Source organism: Protopterus annectens, chromosome 7.part0, assembly GCF_019279795.1.
Source record: "Protopterus annectens isolate FY-2018-M chromosome 7.part0, PAN1.0, whole genome shotgun sequence".
Lineage (NCBI taxonomy): Eukaryota > Metazoa > Chordata > Ceratodontiformes > Protopteridae > Protopterus > Protopterus annectens.
In genome coordinates this window covers 1,390,088,355-1,390,103,939 of record NC_056739.1, presented here as the reverse complement: position 1 = coordinate 1,390,103,939, position 15,585 = coordinate 1,390,088,355, and the positions used below count along the sequence as shown (strand labels likewise).

The window sequence follows — 15,585 nt, the reverse complement described above, 5'->3', positions numbered from 1 at the left end:
TTTGCACAGCGGCAGTACTTTCCTGGCATTGAATCACAGACAGAAGTCTCACTCCTTTTGGCAGTACACATCCCAAGAGAGGTAGGTGAATGAGCTGGCAGATGCTTTAAGCTGGATCTCCAAATCTTTGCTCTTCTCAAGATTCAGAGACTATCTCTGTTTAAGATCTTTTAGAGCAAGACACTGTGGAAATGGATCTGCTTGCTACTTGGGCAAATGTAGTTATACCCCTCTATTGTTCCATTTAGCAGGGAAAAGGGGAAGTAGGGGTTAATGTATTCTTCTTTTCATGGCATAAGAGATTCTTGCAACATGTTCCTGCCCTTTTCACTGACCTCTTGTTTCATCCCAAAGTTTGAGGAAGAAAGAAAAAACTCACCCTTTGGTGGCTGTGAAGGGTGTGGTTTCAGGTTCTAAGACCTCTGTGATTACAGGAAGCTCTCCTGTTCCTAGCCAGGTATGTGTCACATGAGTGGGTGCTGGTCATCTGGCTCCCTTCCATCACTACCACAAGATGCATCTTAGATTTACAGGCTATGTCTAGGAAGCCATATTTGGTCTCATAAAGGGGTAGGGCATCTCTTAGAATGATCCCACATTTCCTTCTGAAAATGACTTCAGAGGAGTCCCTGAACAAGTCTGTCAAATCCTACCTTTTTGTGTATGGGATAGACAAGAAAGAAAGGGCCTTTCACACTCTGATTATGCGCCAGCAGATCAGGTGTTAACAGAATGGGATGTGGTTGTTTAGAGGGTCATACCAGTTGTTCATTTCCTTTGTTCCAGTGATATTGTGCTTGAGACTATCAAACATACACTTTCCAAGTCAAGTAAGTTATCAGCTGCATTATTTTTGTCATCACTTGACTTACCACCTTTTGGCAGTTGCTGCGGAGAAAATCCACTGCAACACAGATATGGCTGCTTCTAGTGCTTGCTTTAGGAGTGCCTTTATTACAGACATTTGTGCCATGGCCACTTAATCCTTGGTGCACACCCTCAGTGATCATTATTTTTTCAAAAAGATATGGGAGGTGGGCCATCATTGGGATGTTACTGTTTCAGGACTCAGTCTTTTGAACTGTTTATCTGGGAGATTCTCTTTTACCTTGCATCCTCTTGGCAACTGCTTAAGATTCATCTTGACGAAAAAAAACATCAAGAAGGATGATGATAGATATAGTAGCTACATTCTGACTGCATCAACTGATCTATAAAGGGATCCTCCTTAATGAATCAGGGTAACCTTCCAACATTCTGCTATCAATAAATGTTTCTCTGCTAGTTACTGCTGATGAAGTTCATTGTAATTTGGGCGTCACCATGTTGTTGTTACAGTTTCCTGTAAGTAATTCTAGTGCATATATGTTTAATCATGTAGTCTCAAATGTGCATCATTTCTTAACTTGCTGGAAAGTGCTTAGTGGTATAGAGATGATGTGGCAGGCTATGGAGATGCACATTTAAGTAACTGTCTCATTGTGTCATGATGTGTATCTGTTCAGGTGCACCAGTATCTCCAAACATGGAATTTTGATGAAAAGAATGATAAGATTGTGATTTGAGGAGAGTAAATATCCAACCAGAGACCCATCAAGGATGCTTGTCTTGTAGCGCAATTAACACATTAATGACATGCCTGTTATATTAAGTGTACCTTAGACCATTTTCATACTTTTTCATATAAAAAATATATTTTTTCATAATTTTGAAATCTGGCAGCAATGTGGTATTCTATTGTTTTGTTACCAATGCTTGTGATAGAAAGCTTTGGTGTTAAAAGCTGAAACTTTGACCATATTTTCTTTTATATAGATGATGTGTGTGTGTGTGTGTGTGTGTCCTGGACAGATCAGTAAGGGGAATTCCTATTTTAAATACTGGCCAGTGTGTTCTATAATAAATTATATACCATTCCAAAAAATGTGAAGAAATGTATTTGGCAGTTTATTGCAACTAAACACATGAATCTCAGTTTCCATAGAAACATACCATGTTGCTCAAGAGCAGCAAAATATCTGAGAGCCTATAAATCTTAAATTTTGAGATAGATATATATATATATATATATATATATATATATATATATATATATATATATATTAATTTTGGGATTATAGTGTTATTCCTTACATTTATTTATTTCCCAGAGTGGTGTTTCAACATTCCATTAGATTAATTAGAGTTCTTCCAATGTGAAAACTGAGAAACCATTAAGCCAGTAATTTGTTTACCAATTGTGATAAAATTTGGTTACTGGCCAGTAATTAAACTATCTGCACACCAGTAAAGAAGAAATATGAAACAAGTAAGGAAAATTGATCTGAAAAGAAAAAGAAGTTCCGACTGGGAAGAAGTCTTATAGTTGTTGTTCATAAAAAAAAAAATAAGTAGTAGTTTTAGTATAGGACTTTGGTTCCAGTAACTTAAAAGAGTGAAAAAGGGATCATATTCACTCAGAGGTTAAAGTAAGTGGGACACTAGAGGGATATGGAATGTTAGGCTTCCAAGAAGAAATGTTGCTGAAAATAAGAGCTAGAAAATCGAGCACACTGACTGCTGTACCAGAGAAACAGGAAGGAGTGGACTGTATTAGTTTTATGAAAGTACAAATAAAGAGCCGCACTGGTGATCGAAGGCATGTTGTGTGTCTGTTCCAACTCTGGTAATCAGAAAGAAACTGAGACCTGTGTTAGTAATGATGCAATCATGTAAAAGTAAAACCAGTAGATCCAGTAGGTTAACTCTAAGCCCAGAACAGTACACCAACTAAGCAAACAAAATAAACCATCTCAAGGAGACCATAAAAACTGTATTTTTTTAAAATAAAGTGTTAAATTACAGGTGTTCACACTTCTAGAAGCACCTTTTCATGCAATTAAAAATATGATAAGCAGTTTACTTGCACTTAGAATTGGTTAATCCTTAAAGATACATGATTGATGATGCTGCAGAGATCTCATTTTAAGTATAGATTTCAAATTAATTATCAGTATGGCAGGACGTCTGTTTGTAGGAGATTTAACTTAATTGTTTAGCATTGTGACAGTTATTATAGGTATGCTTAGTTTATCATAGAAAAAGAACTAACAATTGTATGTTTCTGAATGTTTCATGTTGATTGTCTTTGAGATTTATTGGATCAGCTGTAGTTAATACTGAGGCAGTAGAAATGGGATTTACCAGGAACATATATGGTGTGAGAAGATTGGACTTTTTAGGTGAATATGTCTCAATATAGCTATTAATGTTATGTTTTTTTATGGAGAAATAGCCATCTATATAAACAAACATCTTTTAATTGCAGTGTCTTACAACTTGCACACAGATGCTAACAGAGATGATGATCACTCTTGGTGACCTTATTTAAGTGCCATCTGCTTTCTACAGGTCGTAAAAGGTGAGTAAGAATGATTTTAAAAACTTACTGAACCTGGTACTGTTACGTTTCCCTAAAATAAATTTGATAGGGGATGACTTGTAACAGTAGATTTGGATTCCAAGTAATGATACTATGAGGGATTTTACTGGCAGTTACATTAAGAATCAAGTGTATGCCCTTACTTCATAAAACAACAGAAAGACACAATTCCTTAGATATACTATTTACAAATCATGACAGAGCGAACTTGAAGCCAGACATCCTCCTAGCACTGGGCAAAAGTAAACGTAAATGTCTAGTGCTGGTACTTGTGTTATAATCATAGAGTGATTAATGGCCAGTAAACCTCAGAGATACAGTTTTCCATTTTGCTTACATCACTATAAAAAATGCAACCATTTTATAATTGACCAGTAGCAAACCTTAGAAGATATTTACAGTGTTTTTCAATACAGGCTACTCTGTAGCTCTGCAGTTGTTTCTAAGACGATGAAAATTCACTAAACACTGCCACTCAGAAGTGATAGGGCAATATTTCCTCAAAACGAATTGTAATACTTGTGTAGGAAGGCAACTCTACCCTCAGATGAGGGCTTTATCCACATACCCTTCTTACATACGTTTACTAATGCTACAGTTGCACAACTATGGAAAAGGAGAAACACCACAAAAAGGCTGAAACCAAAATATGCAAAAATTAAACTATAATCTCACAGTTTAGGTATTTATAATGGCAAATACAGTTGGGAAATGGGATCACAGAGAAAGAGACTACAAAATTAGATGCCAACCGCATGTAGGGGAAGCCAGTTAAGATTCAGGTTAAAAGAAATACAGGAAATTTTGATACATAAAGTTAACTGTCAAAGATAAAAAAGAAAATCACTGGAAGCTAAAAAGTGGAAATACAAAATTAAAAAATAAACCCATAAGTAAAGTTAACAGGTAAACTAAAATCAGATAAAAATAAGATGAAACTAGATATGATGTAAATATTACAAGTAATCAAACATACTCGTATAAATATGTAAGAAAGGGCAAGACTACACTTATTTACAGTTCATCACCTGTGGTCTGTAAAGTTAACATTTTTTAAAGAAAACAATATCCTATACTGAGTCATTTATGTTCACATTATTCACTAACAATCCAGACAATACAAGAACTATTTAACTGATATACCGTGTGTGAAGATATGTGAAGGCTGCCAGCTAAGCTAGATAGAATTTTGTAGATAATTCTGTCATTTGTAAATATTAATATAAGCCACAGGCTTGATCTCTTAAATGTGGAAAGACTGTATTGGATGTTGAACTGCATAAATGTAACAACAGTGCACTATTCTGTAAGGAAGCTACGTCAAGCATTTTATGACTGTTTTGATCTCAGAGGCTCAGAGCCGTGGTGTCCGAACCAGCAGATTGTTTCTATTATTTTGAGACTAGAGTTAATCGCTAGATTTTACATATATAATGTCTTTAATTGCTGTAGTTTCCTGACCAATTGCAAGCTTACTAAGAAATGTTAATGTAGAGTGTCTGTTAGACAGGGAAACAAGAGAATTGTTAAGAATGATGTAATCTAAAATGAGTCAGCAGGAAGTATTATCAGTTTAAAGGACTTTGTCAGAGACAGATAGAGAGCATTTTGCATTTGTCTTCAGAACTGACCACACACCAGCACTTGCTTTGCTCTGTCTGTATGTAAGTAGGATCTTAGACTTTAGTGTGTCTCTTAAGGAATAGATAGAAATTAGTAAGTTTAGACTAGCTGGTTTCTATATTTATGTCAGAACTATTCTACTGTATTATTTTAAGCATTTTCCTGTGATCTCTGAACTCTTGACTAGCACTGTGTAGTAAGAATTATTGTCTTGTGTTTTTATTTTTTATTATTAAATATTTTTAAACTTTTCAGCTGTGGCTGTTTTGTGTAGAGATAATTTAAGCTCTAGAGTACACTGCCTGTATATAGTGATACTTTACCAAGCCACTCCAAATAAGCCTTGCTGCTCAGTCATGCTTACCATTTGGATAATAATATTGCACAGTAATAATTGGACACCCTTTGGTAAAGGCCTTTTTAGCAGCCAATAAGTAAGGGTCCTGGTGGCAGTGATTACTTCCTTATAGCCTGGACAGAAGGGGCACAGCTAGTGAACCTTTGCCAGCCTTCCCCAGGAGTGTCTGTGTGGTTGTATATAAATCATATCTCAAAGTGTGTGTGTATGTATTAGCTACTTGGGCAGGGACACGAAGAACTGGTTGGACAGAGAGAGTGCTAGGACTTTGCTTATATTTTTTAATAAAATATACCAGTGACTTAAAAGTCAAGAGGCTGGGGTCCAATTGGCATAACTATTACATTATAGCAGCTTAAAATTTGAAATATGAGATCATGTGTTTGTGGCTCATCTATACTTCATTTAAAGCTGTTAACTGAGAACATCTGACTCAGAAATTCTCATTTTCAGTGGAAACTTAAGGAGAAACACTCCAAGAACATTAACGTTTACAATGTTAATATGCATCAAAAACATTTTATATATATAAAGCAGAGGAATGACGAGCCAGAAAGAGGCACAAATGAAAATATTAATGGAAACTGCAGGAGGGTCACTCACTCCAGTGATCTTAACCTAACCTCTGACATTAACAGGTCATGCTGGAGAGACAGATACATCTCCCAGAGACTGCATTTTCCTAGAACATGCTACCAATTCACATGAAACAGAGCCCCCTCCCTGACCATGTTCAAATGCATCCTAGATCAATGGATGGGTGACTGCAAACTCACTCCTGGGGTGGTGCCCATGTCCCTCCTGGACAGAGGAAGTCAGTATTGACTACCATAGACCCTTACCTCTGCAAACTTCACTCACCTAACCACCGACAACTGGGTCAACTCGGGATAAATATAGCTAGGCTTGTAAGAGGTTTAGGGCCATTAGCCTAGTAACCTCCTATGAACCTATGGATGTAGTTTTTGCCAAGGTTAGAGGAAAATGAGTCTTTATAATTAATAGCTAAGATGATAAGAGATGAAATAAAAACAGTGATATATAGCCAGTCAGTAGGGGAAGGCTCCAGGAACAGATGGTGCTGCTATGGAAATGTGGAGGTTAGAAGGGTAGAGAGTGACAAAGTGCAGGGGCAAGAACCTGCAAGGGGGCTATCATCCATTCAGAGAGAAGAAAGGAACTTAATAGGAATACCCTCAATGAAAGGAAAAGACAGAAGGGACACTAGAAAACCAAGAATTAAAGTTCAAGAGGGAAGTATGTTTTAGAGGAGCAGAAGTTAGAGCCACAATCTGAAAACTGAGGGTTTGTAGCTTCAAAGGTGATGTGACTAAATATTTTTTATACAGAGGATTGCAGTTATACTCGGTGGTCTTCCTGAAGAATGCAGTAGAATCAAACAATGGTGAAAGTCGTGAATAAGTGGAATAAGTCAAAACATTTCTTGAGGAACATCCAAAAAGAATGATATTGGTTGACAAGGAAATACAACTTATCCATTAAGATGTATAGGATGGTGTGCAGTCCATGTATGAGAAGCAGTCATTCCTCAGAGACATCTTTGTTTCTAATGCTGTAAGATGCCATTTACTAACATTTGGGGGAGGGAGATACGAGAACATTGACATATATTATATATGTATATATACACATCTGTGTATATATATATATATATATATATATATATATATATACACATCTATACATAATATATATACACATATATATATATATATATATATATATATATATATATACACACACACACACACACACACACACACATATATATATATATATATATATATATATATATATATATATTTTACTGAGTTTCTGCAGTATATTGAAACTTATTCTTTAAGGTAAGTGGACTGGGCAGGCCCTTATCTCCTTACCTTTTTCTTAGTCTGCATGTGTTTCTGTATGATAGTAAATTTAGTTGAAATACATACAGAACTGATATAATATGTAAACAGCAGTGGATATCATTTGATATAATATTGTCTTTTCCATCTGGGATCAACCTATAGGTTATCAGATCCAATGCCATCCGATTCCCAACACTTCAGCTCAGCAAGCTGCGCCTCCTCTACCTATAACCCCCTCCCCTTTACTGGAAATGCTCCAAATCTAGTTTGCTGCTGTAATGGGTAGCAGCTCAGTCATTCGCTCCTTCCCACTTCTGTTTTTAGACAGAGTTTTTTGCTCCTCTGTCTGTTTTTCTGGTTGTTACTAGCTTAGTATATCCATTAATTAGGCTTGTAGTTCATATTGTACACTTGCTAGGTGGTAGTCAGTTAGGTAGGTTAGGTAATTGTTTTTCTCACCTTGCAGAACTTGTTCCATATAGTTGGTTGTGTGTGTTAATGCTTATGATGGGGAAAGGTTATGAAAAAAGCGCATGTTTTGCGATCATAAGCTTCCCTCCCAGGATGCCCATGACCGGTGTGTGTACTGCCTTGGGACTGCTCACCTTGAGTCCTGTTGTGCAATTTATGAGGGCTTTGGCTCTCATGCAGTCAGTGAGAGAAGGGCAAAGCTCATCTTCAAGGGTCTTCTTGCCACAGGTGATTCTTTCTTGGCTTCCTCCAGTAAAGGTGATAAGGTGGGTCACAAACATGCAAAGGACTCGAAACCCTCTAAAGGAGACCATAAGCAACTGGCTCCATCTACCGCACCCACTTCTAACCAGGTGGATCGTATTCCCCTATCAGCCTTGGCTTTGACACCTCAGATTCAGTTGCCTTCAGGGTCAGTGTCTCGGATCTGATGTCCCTTGACTCCTTTGCCTGGGAGCCAGTCTCCTTCGGCTCCTATGCCTCGGAGTCATTCCCTTTTGAGTTCAGTCTCTGGTAAGGCAACTTCCCGGACTGTCAGTGTTCATATTATGTTCTTGGCTAGGGTGGTTCCTTCAGGATGGGCATTCTCTCATTTTTCTCCCTCAGTGCCACATGAATTCTGTCCAGAGTGTTCACCTTCACATCCTTGGATCTGAGCTTGCCCAGCCTTATCTGTGACCTCAACAGTTCAATCATCCTGGCCTGTTAAGAAGTCTTAAGATGTCAGATCTGGAGCAGCATATGTGGTCCTTCTTACAAACACAGATGGAGATAGGCCTCATCCCAGTACCTCGGGTCCCTTCTCATGGTTTCCTCCCTCTGGCCCTTTGGATCTGAAGTATTGAGAATTGGTTGATTCCATTCTTTAGGACCAGAGTTGATTGCCTGACTGATATCAACTCCAATCCCAACCTTGGTTTCTTCAACCCCCATGGTGCCAGATCTGGGTTAACCCTGGGGCGGACAGGTTGAGGCAGAGGTATGCAGTCAGGTTCGATGCTACCCATGTTGGGGTCATCCCTCTTACTCGGAACATCTGGCTGAGCCTGATCTTGGCGACAAGACAAGGTGGAATGGCTCTTTATTCCAGTGCATCCTTGAAGTGTTCTAACACTAGGGCTTCTCTGCTTTCAATGTCATGGAGAGGATGTTCTGTCAGGAGAGGGAATGTACTAGTGCAACCAGTGCCCCCCCACTACCACGTCTGTGCCTGTGACTGCTCCTCAGTTGACTTCGGGACAGTCTGCTCCGGTTGGTCTACAAATGCCCTGTCAGTAGGGACACCGCCTCTTCCATTTTCCCACCTGGTTCTCCAAGGCAGGAAGTCTGTAGGAAAAAGTGATGTAAGAGGAAGGACCTGAACTCACCTGTGGAGTCCCTCACTGAGGGCACCGATCTTAAGGAAGGAGAAGGCTCCCTGTCTCCCCCCCCCCCTGTGAATACAATTCCTTTGGAACTTTTTTCCATTGTGTGGGCTGGACTGCTGAAGCCCCTTCTCTGGGGGAGTCTGTGTTTTTAGAGGTCTTCAGGGTGGGCCATTACATGTCCTGGGTGGTTCTCCCTCCAGATGCTGTTACTGATTTGGTGTGCTGGAGGGTGTGGAAGGAGCCTGATATGATGGAACTGATCCCCGAAAACCCTGACAAGATTTTCGCCCCCCATAAGGATCAGCTTCACTGGAGTAAGTGTCCTGCTGTAGATGCTATCATGGTGGCGGCCACCACCAGAAAGGGCATTTCAGAGGAGAGCTCCTTAGTCCATTTCCCAAATAGAGAGTCTCGGGTATTGGACCTCTTAGGGAGCATACTTATGCTTCAGCCACCGTTGCTCTAAGGGTGTTGAATTGTTTGGCTCACTTGATCAGGTTTCAGTGGAGGATTGTATAAGAAATGTCAAGAGCAGTAAAGACATGGCAGTTTTCATAAGCTCTGAGGATTTTGGAGATTAAAACTGTCTGCTCTTCATTCTTTTTCCAGTGTGTCCATGCTTCTGCTTTTCAACGCAGTTGATGGTTTGTCCCGAGTGCTGGCACTGGCATCACTGTGTGCACCATGCATGGATGAGATTGTGTGATTTTGTGGACTGCTTTAATGCAGCCTTTGTTACTACCCCATTTTGATAGCTTGTCTCTTTTAGGACCGAAGGTTAAAGACACTTTGACCAGGAACGAGCAAGATGGAAAGATGTTGTCTGTCACTGGAGTTCATTTTGCTACCCCTCAATGGTCCTTTTCTTGGAATTAGAAGGGGGAAAACTTCTCTTCTTCAGGAAATCTCAGCAGTCCTTTCAAGAGGCACCTGAGGGTTGTCCCTGCAGCAGGCAAGGTAACCAGAATGGATGCCACCCTTGTGGCAGGGGTGTTCCACAGAACCAGGGCTTCAGTCGAGGTTTCTCCAGGAGGCCCCTTCAGTGACTCTAAAGGGTTGCCCATCTATCCTGTGCTGGAGGCAGTCAAGGGTCAACTGTCAGTTGGTTCTTTACCTGAAAGCTTGGGAAGCCATCACCTTGGAAGCATGGGAAGAATCATATCCAGAGGCTGCTCAATTCCATTTTTATAACCTCATAGTCTAACTTCCAGATAACTTCCAGACATTCTATGCCTTCAGAGAAGAGCAGCAGCAATTGAAATTCAGAAGTTGCTAACAAGTCAAGTCATCCAAGAGGTCCCCCCAGATCAAAGAGGATCCAAGGTCTACTCAAGATCCTTTTTGGTTCCACAGAAGAACAAAGACTTCAGGCTAATTTTGGATTTGAGCAAGTTGAATCAGTTTGTAAAGCAGACAAAGTTCTGGGTGGTCATGGTGTAGTCCATCTTATCTCTTTTGAGGAAGGATGCCTAAATATGCTTGATCAGTCTCAAGGACTCTACAATTATATAAAGATTGTGAGGTGGTCCAAGAGATTCCTAGACTTCTAGCAGGGGTCCGATCTTTATCAGTTCAGAGCACTTCCATTCGGTCTTATCCCTGCCTTCTAGGTGTTCACCAAGTGTATGGCAGTAGTAGCAGGTTGCAGGGGTTCCGGATCTTTTCTTACCTGGACAACTGGCTCCTAACGGGCCAGGGGACACCTTACTCCAGCATTGGAATTCATTAGGGATCACAGTTAATTACCAGAAGTCCAGTCTCTATCCAGTTCAGGCCTTAGAATTTATAGGGTGATATTTGAATGCAGTCTCCCAAATTACCAAGCTTCCACAGCCCAGAATATCAAACCTTCAGGATTCGGCAAGATCTTTGTGTGCAGAAAGCCTCCAATGTATCTTGTTCTCAGACTTTTGGGCTATATGACAGCAGCCATTTGTTTAGTTTCCCTAGCCAGGTATCAGGTGAGTGCACTACAGTAGATTGCAGCAGTTCATTGGACCTGTTTGACAGTGCCACTGGATTTTCCAGTTTCCCTGACGCAAGTTTGTTGAGATCAAATCAGTTGGTGGTTGGAGTCTCCCTTGGTGTCCACCAGGGGACCATTTGTTTTTCCCCTTCCCCATGCTATGTTCATGACTGATACCTTTCTGGAGGGGTGCATTTCAAAGGGAGGACAGTCCAGGAGACCTGGTATATAGCCAAAGCCAACCTTCATATTAGTGTCTTTTAGATCAAGGTGGTCCTCCTCACATTGCGGGGTTTTTAGGACGTTCTCCCCTAGGGTGTGATTTCTGTCTAGACGGACAGTATATCTGTAGTCTGGTATCTAAACAAATGGGGGAACCCATTCTTACCCTCTTCTGTCAGGAGGCCATTAGGGTCTGGCAGTGGGTGATTTCAATTCAGCGGTTTCTGACAGCTATGCAAATCGTTTTCTGCTTTTTCATTGAGACACTGTACCCCTCAGGCTGGATCCTTCCTGTTTGCCTAAGGTGGTATCAGAAAATAATCTGAATCAGTCCATTCACTTGTCAGTCTTTTTCCCTGAATTTTCTAACAGGTGTGAATATCTTCTGCATTGCCTTGATGTTGCTAGGCAGTCAAGGTTGGATAGAACAAAGACCTTTAGAAAACTTGATTAACTGTTTGTTTCATTGTCTAAGTCTCAGTTGGGTGCTCCTGTTTCCAAGTTACTTTGTCCAAATGGCTTTCTGATTGTATAGTTCCTTTGGGTATAGTTTGAAGTGAAAGTCATTGAGTTTGAAACCCAAAGGTCATTTTACTAGAGCCATGGCCACTTCTACAGCCTTTTTCTCCAGAGCTACTTTGTATAAAATTTGTACAGCTGCAACTTTGGTGGTCATTGCATTTTTGTGTCACACCACAAATTGGATATCCAGTCCAGGTTCAGGGCTTCGTTTGTTTCTACCATTTTGTGCAGTATCCTTCCATAAGACCTCCCGAGGTTGCTTTGTGGCAGGGAACTGTGTCCTATAGGTTGATGTCTTTCTCCATTTGGTTTAAGCTTCTCCCCAACAGCCCTCACCTTTTGACTGTTCTGTTATTCCAAGAATAATCTATTGGTGAGTACACCTTTTTGCCTTAGGTCCTTGGCCTTTTCCCTTGAGGTCTAGATCTTAGTGTTTAGTAGGTGAAGATGGGGTAAACTACATCTGAGGCAGTTCAAGTAATGTGGGGGGTTATGGGTAGAGGAGAGGGAGTTTGCTGAGCTGAAGTCTTGGGAATCAGCCAGCATCCAATTTGAGTTGTATCCGATAACCCACAGGTTGAACCAGATGGAAACAGACAAGTATCTACTGTTGTGGTGAGTACATAACTTTTTTTTAGTTATAATTTGTACTAAACTGCCAAACAGAAGTTCTGTACAGAAGGCCAAAGCTCATTCCTACTATTTAATGGAAGCCCTGAAGAACATTGTCCATACTCGTCAAATGCTGGTGTCTTTGGAAACGGTTCCACTCTGAATGCAGAGGGCTGTAGCATCATGGGAAAATGACCAGTTGCACATCTGACCACAGCTACTGCATTAGTTCAGTTACTGTCTGACTTGCTGACACTCACAATGCCAAGTCCTAGGATGTGGGAAATGAAAGACTAAAAATCCAGACTAACATATACTAAGCCCGGGAAACTACCATTTCTCTGAATATTCCCTTTTCTCCAAATTGGTCTGTATAAGTTTGGGGGGAGGGGGTGCAGGGTGCAGGGAAGCTTGCCCAGTGCAAAAACATGTTTAAAGGAGAACAAGCAAGGTTCGCTGTTCAATATTCTCCTGTGTTTAAATATATATATATATATATATATATATATATATTTTTTTTTTTTTTGCATTTTGGAATTCTGTTATTTTAGTAGGAGCCCAGTAGTTTGTTTATTGCAGGTTTTAAGGGTGTTAGAGGCTGTCAAAAAACTTGCTTGACTCAACTACTATGGAGATTGGAGGATACTAGCAAGTACAATACCTAAAAAAAACGTTGTGCATCTGCAGCGAAAGATATTCTCGTTCTCCCCAGTCTGTAATTTTGCTGTTTTTCTGGCCTATCTTGGGCATCATTTTATGCTGTCACCAAGTAATCATTTGTTCCGACAATTATTATTCACAAGGTTGAAGCCCATAATCCTGAAATGCATAATCATGGTAACATAATATAGAAGATCAAACACTGAAGACCAAAATTTCGAAACTTTGGACTTGCCTCTGAAGCAGGACCCATGTTAGCACTTTTTCATGGGCTTACACTGGTAGGGATAGTCACTATTCAAGATTTTTAGACATAGTCTTCAGCATTTTGGCCTTCTATATTATGTTACTGTGATTATGCATTTCAGGATTGTAGACTCAACCTTGTGACAAACAACTGGTTCAAACTTATTAAATATCACATGGAATAAATCTTTAGTACTAGACTGTACTTGGTTAAGAGCAGTGCACAGTGGTATTGTTACCTTTATTTCTTTGATTGTGTACTGCTTTACTTTTTGTTTCTGTACCCTGTAGGTCCAGTTGTAGGAAGATATTGAAGTAAGTTACTACATTTGTGTGAAGCATCCACAGTTGGAATCAACTCCCTTTTTCCCATTTTGTACATAGAGTTGGGTGTCAGGGTCTATATTAGATAAACAAACGCTTAAATGTTCGAATCTATAAAGGTCGACCTTTAGAGATCGAACAGTTAAGTGTTCAAATATCTTTAAAAATTAAAAAAAAATAAATAAAAGTAAAACAAAAAAAAACTAAAGGGTGTAAGCAGGTGGGCAAGCCCCCCTGCAACCCCCACCCCCCACTACTTAAATATACTAACTCCAAGATCGCGCTACAGTGTAGGTAATGGGAAATTTCCCGTTTCCGCTCTACCTTGCACTGAAGTGCGATCTCAGAGTTGGTATATTTAAGTAGGGGGGGTGTGGGGGGTGCAGGGCACTTGCCCCCCTGCTAAAACCCTTTCAGTTTACCTTTTTTTTTCTTTGTTTTATTACATTTTCGAACACTTAAATGTTCGATCTCTAAAGGTCGACCTTTAGAGATTCGAACATTTAAGCGTTCGTCAATGTAATATAGACCCGGGTGTCACATCAATAGTGACCATCACCTAGAGCTAATGTTGACACAATCAAGTGGCTAAACGTGGATATTTAAGACTACTCTTCTACATTGAGAGATCCTGTTTGAATGAATGCCGAACCTTGCAGTGTTAAAGGTGTGTCCTAGAGTGCAGCAAGGGTATCTTGATCTTTGATTTCTTTAACAGGCGGTACATTTCCTTGTTGGACAGGAACTGGAGTGGAAGATATCGAGCCCACTTCTCCAGTGAATGCTGGCATTGATCCCACAGAGCATTCCCCTGGACATTTGAGTTGAATTTGCCAAGCTTTTCTATTGACAGATGTTAATAGTCTAAGGAGATATTGATGTAAAAAAATAGTTTTTAAGAGCATATGTTAATTGTAGTTGCCTTAATAAATGTTCCTCTGTGGATTCCCTGTAGACATTATGCAAAAGTATTGATCATCCTACTCATTAAGATTCCTGAAAAGGTGCAGGCTTTTTAGGAGGGCTGCATAGAGTGTGTGATTTCTCATGTCTCTAGGTTGCAGCATCTGTAAATGACCACTTTAAAAGTTAGAGTTATGGATTTGGGTTTAAGCTGGTGAGAAGAGACAATTATTATAGCCATAATGGATAGAATCTATTTTGTCAGTCTTTGCCTTTGTACTTTATCCTGTTTTGATTTATCACTAATTTATTTGAAATGGTTTATTTGCTTGTTGTCCTTTGATCCTGTCATTTTCTGACTGCATTGATGGTTTCCTATAAGCATACTCTGCATTACAGGACTTAATAAAAGAATGCAGGAGTGCATGCAGGATACCATTGCAGGCAACTGTAGCAAACCAGTCATAAAAATGCCTATGCCTTCCTAGATGTTTTTCATTTCATCATTGCTGCAGTAGCCTAAGATATATGGGTTATGCCCTGCCAAGGACATAATGGACAACCACCTTCCAAAGCTTCAGGGCAACATCCAAGCACCCAAACCATTAGTCAGCTTGAGCTGAACTGACAAAGTCAGGTTTGGGTACCACACCCTTTAGAGCTTTTCTGCTGCTGAAGAGAGCTCTCTTTCTGTGGTATTCAGATGATCATTGACTGGCTAAAGCTGTTCCTTGGATGAGCAGATAAGTATGCTTCAAGGAAAAAAACTTGCACTTTATTTTTTGAAAAGAGCTTTTAATTTTATATAATAAAAGTTCATTTTAGCTGGGAAATAAGTTTTACAGACTATCTTGTGCACTTTTATACTGCTGCATTCAGGAGCATCACTTGTTCACTTTTAAAAATTAAGTTGTTAAAAGTTATTTTAAATTGCATCTTCCTGGGGTAAACTGTTTAATTTACTTTTGGAACTGGGGAAGTGGGTTGACTGCTTTTCACTGTATTTTTTGGGGGGTGGA

At 39.7% G+C, this 15,585-nt stretch overlaps 1 protein-coding gene across 1 annotated transcript in view; it reads left to right on the top strand.

Annotated features, from left to right (window-relative positions):
- FOXP1 (forkhead box P1) overlaps positions 1 to 15,585 on the top strand; it is a 5,351,121-nt gene that overhangs the window by 2,041,755 nt on the left and 3,293,781 nt on the right. Inside the window, exon 3 of the mRNA XM_044077980.1 lies at positions 3,308 to 3,400. The gene's annotated coding sequence lies outside the window, so the exon portion shown is untranslated. The remainder of the gene's footprint in view (positions 1 to 3,307; positions 3,401 to 15,585) is intronic.